This window comes from Anabrus simplex, chromosome 1, assembly GCF_040414725.1.
Source record: "Anabrus simplex isolate iqAnaSimp1 chromosome 1, ASM4041472v1, whole genome shotgun sequence".
Lineage (NCBI taxonomy): Eukaryota > Metazoa > Arthropoda > Insecta > Orthoptera > Tettigoniidae > Anabrus > Anabrus simplex.
In genome coordinates, this window is record NC_090265.1 from 413958787 (window position 1) to 413970930 (window position 12144).

General features: G+C 37.4%; 1 protein-coding gene across 4 annotated transcripts in view; it reads right to left on the reverse strand.

The window, feature by feature from the left end:
* The window catches only part of LOC136856876 (serine/arginine repetitive matrix protein 2), a 120009-nt gene that overhangs the window by 19381 nt on the left and 88484 nt on the right, over nt 1-12144 (reverse strand). The gene's annotated exons all lie outside the window — the stretch shown is intronic.

The window sequence follows — 12144 nt, forward strand, 5'->3', positions numbered from 1 at the left end:
GTTAAGGAAGCATTTTAAATTCACAACGGAGGCAAAAGTCAATAATCAAAGCGATTTTTGTAACAGAACAAGGAATATTAAAATGAAGGAAAATTACAATTCATAGTCTCAATACTGAAGACGTACTCTAACATCCCCATCTCTAAAACGATAAATATTGCTAGAAGGAATTTAACAGAACATAGCGGGTTAAGTAAAATAAAGATTGAAGAATTTATCAAGTTGTTAGCATACACATTAGAAAACAATTATTTCGGATTTAATTTAAAAAATATACAAACAGAAGGGGTTGGCTGTGGGTTCCATGGCGTCAGGCATTCCGGCGAATATTTACACAGACTATTTGGAATCAATAAGATAATTGAGAAAATTACAGGATTAATCAAATGGGTGAGATACATGGAGGACGTTTTCATTATTGGAGATGAACAAGAAATAGGTCCAGCAGAAGTATTAAGAAGGGTGAATGAAATAGACAAAGATATCAAATTTACAATGGAGTCAGAGGATGGAGGATCACTGAACTATTTAGACATCAAAATAACAAAAAATAGTTGGGAATTAGAGTTTTATTTTTAGCTAGTTGCTTTACATCACGCCGACACAGATAGGTCTTATGGCGACGATGGGACAGGGAAGGGCTGGGAGTGGGAAGGAAGCGGCCGTGGCTTTAATTAAGGTACAGCCCCAGCATTTACCTGGTGTGAAAAATGGGAAACCATGGAAAACCATTTTCAGAGCTGCCAACAGTGGGGTTCGAACCTACTATCTCCCGAATACTGGATACTGGCCGCACTTAAGCGACTGCAGCTATCGAGCTCGGTGGGAATTAGAGTACCAGGTTTTTTAGTACTATTATTAGGAAGGACTACAACCATCCAGGACAGCAAAAGAAGGCAAGCTTTCAAAAAAGAAATTAATACAATATATGAGATCGCGAATAGAAATGGATATTCGAAGAAATATGTATACAAAATAAAGAGCAAGTTAGTAAGTAAAGACAGAGCAACTTTGGAAAAAGAAAAGAAAGGAAGAATGTGGTGGTAATAACATTCCACAACAGACACTCATATGGAATAAAAGAGATTTTTAACACAAAGGGCATTGACATTGCATTTAAGAACCAACAATAATAACAAGATAATTTTATTCAATTCATATAAAGTTGACATGCTGCCCCTCCCCTCCCCCACATTACGTAACTGGCAGCACAGCAACAAGTAGCAGCTGGCCTCTTACGGTCAATGGCAGTAGGCAGAGGAGCACGGACATGTTTGTTTGGTTCAGACAAGTAAAGTTTGTTTAATTTTGATGAATTTGGAACCAGCTGAAACTGAAATAAGTAAAAAAATAAAATTCACTAGTCATCCGAGTTGTCTTTTTTTAACACATTGGAGACGGCCATATTTGAACGTGCTATCCTCCAGAAATCACACGATTTTTAACACTTTTAAAAGTTTTTTAACAGTAAGGTAAAGCAATGATTGTAAAAACTGTTGGAATAATTAGAAAGACCTGACTTTCCTCTTCACAAAAATATGTTTTAATTATTATAATAGTACATCTGTTTACTTTTTATATATTTATGAACATGGTATGTTTTACAAGCAACAAATTTTTTTCCTGATGTTGCTATGGATACTAGTCAGGTTAATATTTTGAAATTTAGCAAATATTGAAAACAAATCAACTAAAACATACTACTGATATATACACAGTCTAGCCTACGAGGTCATTTGGCATGGGTATCATTGTTTACAAGCAGTAATTAGCTTTAGTGTGGTAAGCCTTGAAACAATCTGGCATAAGCAAACCAATATCACAAATGCTGCAGAACCATCGCGTTTCCCTCCTAATTCTCTTTCCATTATTCTTTTGCCCTTTATCTGAACATACTTTACAGTACCTAGATGCATACTGCTTTCCTGTGGTGGGTGGAATCCTTTCAGCAAAGTGCCTCCCAGTCAGTCGCGCAGCAGAATTTGTGATATTACTCACGCTGGGTACTGGATTGTCAGTGCCTCCCATTTCCATGAACTTATTTGCTAACTCAATCATAAAGCCCTCTAAATGTGCTTTCTTTGGATTTGACCGTGTTTTCTTGTAAATTATGAAGGAATTTACAATAGCCATACAAAAGGTATGGAAAAATACTTTTTTCCACCATTTCAGTTGCTTATGCTGGAATGGATAATAACCAAGGAACTGATCCCCATGATACACTCCAGTTTTATTTTTATTGTAATCTAATACTAGATCAGGCTTTTCTTTGTTTATGTTTCCTCCCTTACATTTTACCTGAACACTTGTCATTTTTGCCTCGTGTCTTGATGAAAGACAAAACATCCCTTGTGTCTTTCCACTTGAGTGCAAGTAAATGTTGTTTACGTCTGAATAACACTTCACCCTTTCTCAATTTAGTTGTTTTGAAAATTGTCGGTAGGTTTTTCCTATTTTTTTTTTTTTTTTTGAACAGTGCCAACTGCCATTGTTTTCCTGCTCCACAAATGATCAAACAATGGGACACTGGTAAAGAATCTATCCATATAAATAGTGTGGCCCTTGTTGAAATAAGGACCACACAACCGATTTATTAGTTCCTGAACCGTGTTATTTGTTCCCCCAGCCAACCCTGTATAAATTTTGCAGTTGCAAACGTAACCAGATTCTGCATCACTGACAATGTAAAACTTGATTCCATATTTGTTTGGCTTATTCTTTATGTAAACACTGAACCCTACCCGGCCTCGGAAAGGACATATGCCCTCATCTACTGTCAAATTTTCGGTGGGATAGAAATTTTCTTTACATTTTCTAATGAAATGGTCATATATCGGTCTAATCTTATGCAGGGGATCATGGTTGGGTTGACCTTTTGGAACATAGGTTCGATTGTCATTCAAGTGTAAAAATGACAAAATCACTCGAAATCTGTTCCTAGACAGGAGTGACCTCGGGAAAGGAGCTTGAAGAATCGGCGATTTTGCCCAATAATCTGTCAGCTTTGGCTTCACAACCAAATGCATGTGAATGATTATTGCGAAGAAGTGATATATTTCCCTCAATGTAACTGTAGTCCAGGAGCCAAAGAAAGATCTTTGCTTTATCTGTTCACTGCGATTTTTCTTTTTTATTGAATCGCTTGCATAACGACTTGTTTCCGATTTTATGTGCCTAAAAATATCTACGTTCAGATAATTACTAAAACATTCCCATGCATCACTGTTATAGGTTCGATTGTCATTCAAGTGTAAAAATGACAAAATCACTCGAAATCTGTTCCTAGATAGGAGTGACCTCGGGAAAGGAGCTAATGTCTAATAAGACATAATAGCCACAAGAATGACACAAATAAGCCAAGCTCCCGAAACATACACTCTTCCCGTCTGTACGCACGTACTTTCCCGCTCGTTTCACAGCTGAGAGTGAGCGATGACGCAGCCACAGGCTATGTCGGAATGCAGCTGTGTTATCAATGCTTTGAAAGAAGAGCTCTTGACTTCAGCTCATAAGTAGTAAACAGTATGCTCACTAGAAGCATCTGACAGTGTCCTGGTGAAATAAGAGCTTGCTGGAAGAGCGCCTTCTCTTCCTAGTCACAGTGAAAACATACGCTCGTAGATTCTCCGAGCGCCATCAGTAGCAATGAAATCACGCGCCCAATGTGTTAAAATAAAATGTCTATAATGTTGGTTTTGATGGTTATGACGCAAGTGTGATAAACAATTATAACTTGAAAACAATATTCTCTCACCCATGGGTAACTAATGCAAATATCGAGCTTGAATTATTATTATTATTTTACAATTATCATTATTATTATTACTTGTATGTATGGCTATGAAGGGTTACTTCCATATAGTATTAGTATTACATCATATGTACATACAATATGATCGCACTGTTTGTGAGGTTATGTCATGAAACATGTGTTGTACATAAATATTTACATGAGTTCAGTAAATGTAAATACCTGTAAATTAATATTACATAATTTATTCTTACCTTCTTTTGTAATCCATAATTATGAAACACATTGTAACTTCCAGAATGGTAATAGGTAGATGAGTTTGATTGAGAATATTCTGTACACTATTTCTATGTACTGGACACTCTCGAATTTTCTAGAAGGTATATTTTGTAATGTAGCTTTCTAGAAGCCTGGCCAGGCACATATATAAGGCAGTGGTCTTGACGGTAATGGAGAGTTATTGTTCAGTAGAGTTATGGTGTAGCAAGAATATACTTGTGACTTCGTGACATGCGGTGGATGCAGTCGTCATATTGAAATTACAGTCAGTTGGTTTATAATGGTGGTTTGTGATATGAGTGCATTGTTTTGACAACAGTGATTAAGGTTATGAGTGTGTTTAATTTGTAAATACATGTAAATAAAATAATTATACCAACTGACAGCATCTCGTGTGTGTCGTCGTGGATACGTTATTTATTTTAAAGGAATTTGACAATTAAAAATGGCTCGCATGGTCGGACGAGATTAAGGGGAGAAATTTTTATTTATATGAAAGGTCTCAGAACTGTAGCAGTAAGTAAATTGACAATTTTTAGAATAAAATATACAAATAAGATATTTGAATTAGAGATTAGAAATTTAAATAGGTTTTTTTAGGTGCAAATAAGGACTTAATGAAAGGAGAAGTTTCAAGAACAGTACAGAAAGCATTTTAAATTTTAGCATATAGTGACTAACATACTAGGTTTCATTCATGAGGTATATTTTTGGGCTTATGCCGTGTAATTAATTATAAAACACACTCAAAGCGTTTCGAAAGGAACCTTGCCTTTCTTCATTAGGAAACAACAGAGAAATGAAACGATGCGTAACAGGTTGCTAGGAGAAAGCAACAAGGAACTTGAAATGGTGCCCTAAGATGTAAACGGGACACCATTTTAGCTCCAGCTACAGACAACGAATGGCAACAGTAAAGCATTACTCTCTAATGGTTCTGATAATAGGTAGCCATGATTCACTAAGGTTGTAGCCTGTATCGCGGTTGAAATTATCTGGGTGTTTACGTATTTCAACCGCCTCCCTGATAATTCTTGGGCGATATTGCTTTATACGGTCAAGAACATCCACTTCTTGGAATAAGACATCATGACCAGGTGTTAAGGCATGATCAGCAACAGCTGATTTATCAGGTTGGTTGAGTCTGATACATCTGGTATGTTCTTTGATGCGAGTACATACCGTTCTCGAAGTCTGCCCAATATAAACCTTGCCACAAGTACAGGGAACTCTGTAGATACCAGGTTGATGCAGGTTGGTCGCAGGAATTGCCTAATCTTAATTGATGTTCTGTGGCGAGGCATTGAGGGGTATGAGGGAGGAGTTAGAGAGTTTGAGGGAGATAATTAGGATTCTCACAGAAGACAGGAATGAAGGTAGGCCTCCCTCAAAAAATGTACAGGTTACAGCAGGTGTAAAAGAGGCATGGGAAGGAAAGGGCTGAACTGTAGAAGACAGGGGGTCTAATGTTCTAAGGGGAAGGAGATTGTGGGCTAAGAGCTCTATTCAGGATCAGAATTAAGGACAGGTGTCTGTGAGAAATCGGTACAAGCCACTCCAGGTACAGCAACAGAGGGAAGATGAGGAACAGGGAACTGTTGCTGAGATGTGTGGAAGTAGGAGGAAGGGAAAAGGTAGGAAAAGTAAATGTAGAGTAGAGGATAGGAAAAGACAAGTGGAACAGGGTCATGGGAGGGAGAAAAGGGAGGAGGAAGTAGCTTCTGCAGCTATCAGGAAAGATAGGGCTAACCAGGAGGGGAGGGGATCAAAGGAGGAGGGTAGGGTTGAGGCTCTGGTCATGGGGGATTCCATCGTTAGACACGTGAAGAAAGTGTGTGGAGGAAAGGTAACCAGGGTAGAGTGTTATCCAGCAATTAGGTTGAGGCAGATGCTGAGAAAAGTAGAAGAGAAGGAGGGGAAGGAGAAAGTGGTAGTGTTTCACATTGGTACCAACAACGTAAGGCAAGCTAATATAAGTACCGACATAGTTGGGGATGTATGGGATCTGGTAAATGCAGCACAGGTGAAGTTTAAGAAAGCAGAGATTTTTGTCAGTGGAATACTGTGTAGGAGGGATACCGACTGGAGGGTAATTGTGGATTTAAATGAGAATGGGTATGTGGGAAACTGGGAGTGAAATTTCTAGACCCTGATGGGTGGGTAGGAGATAAGGATCTGCGCCCAGATGGGCGTCACTTAAACCGCAGTGGTACATATAAGTTAGGAAATTTGTTTAGAAGGGTAATATGGAGGTACAGTTACGGAAACACGGTTGTCTAGGGAGCGACGATGAGGGTACAGAGATCTGGAATTCAAGTAGGGATGACATAAAAATGTTAGTGTTGAACTGTAGAAGTATTGTAAAGAAAGGAATAGAATTAAGTAATTTAATAGATATATATTTAAGAGATATTGTAATAGGAGTTGAATCATGGTTGAGAAATGATATAATGGATGCAGAAATTTTCTCATGGAACTGGAATGTGTACCGTAGAGATAGGATAGGAATGGTGGGAAGCAGATTATTCATTCTGGTGAAAGAATTTGTAAGCTACGAAAAAGTTAAAGATGAGACACATGAAATTCTGGGTGTAAGGCTCATTCCTAAAGATAATAGGCAATGTCTTTGGAGTGTACAGACTGGGAAAGGGTAGCGCTGACACGGAAAGGAATGTGATTGTATCGGGAGATCTGAATTTACAAATGTCAATTGGGAAGGAAATGCAAACGACAGGAAGCATGACCAACAAATGGCCAATAAGCTAATATGGGAAGGATAGCTGATTCAGAAAGTGATGGAAGCAACTAGAGGGAAAAATATCCTGGACGTGCTGCTGATAAAACCTGATGAGCTCTATAGAGAAACCGAATAGATGGTATTAGTGATCACGAAGCTGTTTTTGTTGTAATTAAAAATAAATGTGATAGAAAGGAAGGTTTTAAAAGTAGGACTATTAGGCAGTATTGATGGTTATGAATTTCATGTTTTTGGTCCGTATTGAACAATATATAAGTAATAATAATAATAACTTAAATGTTTCCACCTTTTCAATACAATATATTCACAAAATTACAAAATTATACGGTACTAGTTTCGACCCATCTAGGGGTCATCATCAGCCGTATTGGAGCAAAGATCATTTGTGGTGAAATCCTAAGACAATATTATTTTAAAAATACTGACTGGAGGGTAATTGTGGATTTAAATGAGAATGGGTATGTGGGAAACTGGGAGTGAAATTTCTAGACCCTGATGGGTGGGTAGGAGATAAGGATCTTAGGATTTCGCCACAAATGATCTTTGCTCCAATACGGCTGATGATGACCCCTAGATGGGTCGAAACTAGTACCGTATAATTTTGTAATTTTGTGAATATATTGTATTGAAAAGGTGGAAACATTTAAGTTATTATTATTATTACCTATTAGGCAGTACCATATGGCTGATGAAGCAGGCATGAGGCAGTTTCTAAATAGTAACTATGATCGGTGGAAAACGGTAAATAAGAATGTAAACAGACTCTGGGATGGGTTTAAATACATTGTTGAGGAATGTGAAAACAGGTTTGTACCTTTAAAGGTAGTAAGGAATGATAAAGACCCACCTCATTATAATAAGAGAAATAACGAGACTAAGGAGGAGGTGCAGATTAGAAAGAAAAGAGTTAGAAATGGCTGTGGAAGTAAGGATAAATTGAAGGATCTTACTAGGAAATTGAATCTAGCAAAGAAGGCAGCTAAGGATAACATGATGGCAAGCATAACTGGCAGTCACACAAATTTTGGTGAAAAGTGGAAGGGTATGTATAGGTACTTTAAGACAGAAACAGGTTCCAAGAAGGACATTCTAGGAATAATCAATGAACAAGGAGTGTGTGTATGTGAGGATCTTCAAAAGGCAGAAGTATTCAGTCAGCAGTTTGTAAAGATTGTTGGTTACAAGGAAAATGTCCTGATAGAGGAAGTGACTAATGCTAAAGAAGTATTAAAATTTACATATGATAACAATGATATTTACAATAAGATAATTGATAAAATTTCTGGGGATATACTAATAAAGACAATGGGTTGGGATATAGTACCATATCTGACGTACTTATTTGATTACTGTTTGGTTGAAGGAGCTAACCAAATGAATGGAGAGTTGCTATAGTAGCCCCTGTGTATAAAGGAATGGGTGATCAACATAAAGCTGAAAATTACAGGCCAGTAAGTTTGACATGTGTTGCATGTATGCTTTGGGAAGGCATTCTTTCTGATTACATTAGACATGTTTGAAAATTAATAATTGGTTAGATAGAAGGCAATTAGGTTTTAGGAAAGGATATTCCACTGAAGCTCAACTTGTAGGATCCCAGCAAGATATAGCAGACATTTTGGATTCTGGAGGTCAAATGGACTGTATCGCGATTGACCTGTCTAAAGCATTTGATAGGGTGGATCATGGGAGACTACTGGCAAAAATGAGTGCAATTGGACTAGACAAAAGAGTGACTGAATGGGTTGCTATATTTCTAAAAAATAGATCTCAGAGAATTAGAGTAGGTGAAGCTTTATCTGACCCTGTAATAATTAAGAGGAAAATTCCTCAAGGCAGTATTATTGGACCTTTATGTTTTATTATATATATAAATGATTTGAGTAAAGGAGTGGTATTATATTGGTATTATAAATTTACTCATTCAGGACAAATATTTCATGTTCCCTATGGGAATCAACATCTATATCCTAAGTGGTATGTACCAAGCTGTCAGTGGTGAGATAGCGTGGAATGACATCAGTAGAGGAATAAGTTTGTGTGGTGTCTTTAAAAGTAGGAAAGATCACAATATGAAGATAAAGTTGGAATTCAAGAGGACAAATTGGGGCAAATATCCGTTTATAGGAACGGGAGTTAAGGATTGGAATAACTTATCAAGGGAGATGTTCAATAAATTTCAAATTTCTTTGCAATCATTTCAGAAAAGGCTAGGAAAACAACATATGGGGAATAGGCACTGCCCTAAATGCAGATCAGTAATGGTTGATTGATTTATGCAAAAGGTATGGATAAATCTAGACTCTCAGTTCACCATTTTCAAAACAGTCTTCCGGATGTTCACACTGTTCGTCAGCTTCAATATCATTTGCAGGAGGATATTCATAAGTTCTACATACAAACAATGCTCATTCAAGTTTTTCCTATCTTCACCATAATGACTTTTCAACAAATTGTCAACATCTTTAAGTTTTACAGGTTTTACAGCATTTTGTTTATGTATAGGAACTGGATAGATGTAACGACTTTGTTCTTCTGAGTTGCAGATTTTGATTCATTTACGTCACTCCGATAAAAAAACTTCTCTTACCAAAGTTATTGCCCTCCTTTTGTTTTGACTAATGATGAACCTTTCTGAAGTTTTCCAGTGGCTTAAGGACCTCACTGAGAGCTTCTTCCCAATTAAAGTTTGGGCAGTCAGATCTCCAAGTTTAAGCACACAGAGTAATTGGAGTGAATGTTCTAATGTAATATTTCCACCATCACCTGACTTCATTCTATTGCAGTCCTTACTTTTGTTTTGGCTTTATTTATTTTCCTCTTGTAGTCCTTCTCCAAGACTGTGTCCATACCCAGCAATTTCTCCATGTCTTCTGCTGATTCAGATAAAATTAGAATATCATCAGAAAATCTCAGAATTTTGATTTTCTCTCCTTGGATTGTGATTTCTTTCCCAAATTCCTCTTTGATTTCCTTTACTGCCAGTTCTCTATGAATAATGAAAAGGAGAGGGAACAAACTGCAGCCTTGCCCCACTCCTTCCTAGATTGCAATTTCTTTTTCATAGCCTTCAATTCTAATCACTGCAGAAAGATTTTTGTACAGATTGTACATAATTCTTTTCCCACGGTATCTGATCCCATCACCTTCAGAATTTCAAACAGCTTGGTTCAATCAACATTACTGAATGCCTTTTCTTTCTAAGAATGTCATGTATGTGCACTTGCCTTTCTTAATTCGATCCTCTAAGATCAACAAAGTCAGGATTGCCTCATGTGTTCCTACATTTCTTCTCCCAACTGAGCTTTAAACTTGTTTTTTCATCCTTCTGTAAATAATAAGTGTTAAAATTCAGCAACCATGAGATACTAAACTAACGGTGCGGTAGTTTTCACACTTGTCAGCACCCGATTTCTTGGGAAAATCGGGTGGCACAATTCCTGTATCATACATCTTAAACACTAAATGGAATAACCTCCCCGTTCAGGTTTCTTCAAAGACAGTCAGCAATTCTGAGGGTACGTCATCAATTCCAGGTGCCTTGTTCCTATTTAGGTCTATCAAAGGTCTGTGAAATTCTAACCTCAAAATTGGGTCTCTCATTTCATCAGCATCAACCTCCTCTTCTTGTTCCAGAACCTAATCTTCTAGTTCTTTCCCTTATACAATTTTTTTATATGTTCCTGCCATCTTTCTGCCTCATCATCTTTCCCTAGAAGTGGTTTTCTATCTCAGCTCTTAATATTCATACACCTAGTTTTCCTTTCTCCAAAGGTGTCCTTGATTTTCCTGTACGTGACATCTACTTTGCCTACAACCATACAACCTTCAATATCCTTGAATTGTCTTTCAGCATTTCTTCCTTAGCTGACCTGCACTTTCTATCTACATTCTTTAATCGCCTGTATGCTTTTCTACCCTCCTCACTTTTTTGCACTCTGGTATTTTCATCAATCGAGTCTAATATATCCCTAGTTATCCATTGATTCTTACTTGGTCTTACCTTTCTTCAGCAGCACTACTGATCTCATTCTTCACGACTGTTCACTCTTCATCTGTTTCCTTCAGCCTTTCCCTTTAGTACTTGTGCAAGAAGTTCCTTGAAACAATCTCTCACGTTTTTCTTTCAACTTATCTAGATCCCATCTTCTTGAATTCTTTCCTTTTTCCAATTTCTTCAACTTCAGATGACATTTTAAGACCGCCAAGTTGGGGTCAAGTGTCCACGTCTGCTCCTGGGAATTTCTTGCAAAGCAACACCTGGTTTCTAAATCTCTGCTTAATCATAATGAAATCGATTTGATACCTTCGTGTCTTCAGGTCTCGTCCATGTATAAAGCTGCTGTTTGTGCTGTCTGGACCAAGTATTAACAAGGACTAAATTATGATCCGTGCAGAATTCAACTAGCCGACTTCCTCTTTCATTCTTTCATCCCAGTCCAAATTCTCCTATGGCATTACCATCTGTTCCTTGGCCTACAACTGCATTCCAGTCTGCCATCACTATTATATTCTCGTCTCCTTTTACATATTTTATTAAATCTTCTCTCTTCATATATTCTTTTGATTTCTTCATCATCTGCTAAACTAGTAGGCATATAGACCTGCACTATTGTTGTGGGTATTGCTTTGGTATCTATCTTGACAATAATTCGTCCACTATGCCCGCCATAGTAGCGTACCCGCTTCCCTATTTTCTTATTAATTATTAAACCAACTCCTGCATTTCTGAGGTTTGATTTTGTGTTGATCATTCTGTAGTTGCCTGACCGGAAATCCTGCTCTACCTGCCAAAGTACTTCTTATACCAACTACATCTAATTTTAATCGATGCATTTCCCTTTTCAGATTCTCTAACCTACCACGATGATTCACGAACGTCTAACATTCCGTGCTCTGACTCCCAGAATGTTAATATAGACACTGATTCCCGTAGGGAATCTGAAATAATTATCTTGAATGAGTAAATAAATAATTCCAATATAAATGGTCCATTATCGGAAATTATAAATTTTCCAGCTAACTCATTCTTCGTTGCCAGAGTTTCGCTCCAGTGTGCCTTTTTGAGCTCATCAGTTGATAATTAACACACCTACTAAGACGCAAGGCTAGTGCAATGGAAGGTACTGTGTAGGTTGAGTGAAACCATCAGCCATGTCAATGCACTATGAGAGACTGTGAAACGCTGGCAACCAAGAATGAATTAGTTGGAAAATTTATAATTTCCAATAATGGACCATTAATATTGGAATTATGAATTTACTCATTCAGGACAAATATTTCAGGTTCCCTATGGGAATCAATATCTACTGTATATCATCTGATGGCCTAGCAGACATCAATTTTTATAAAAAGA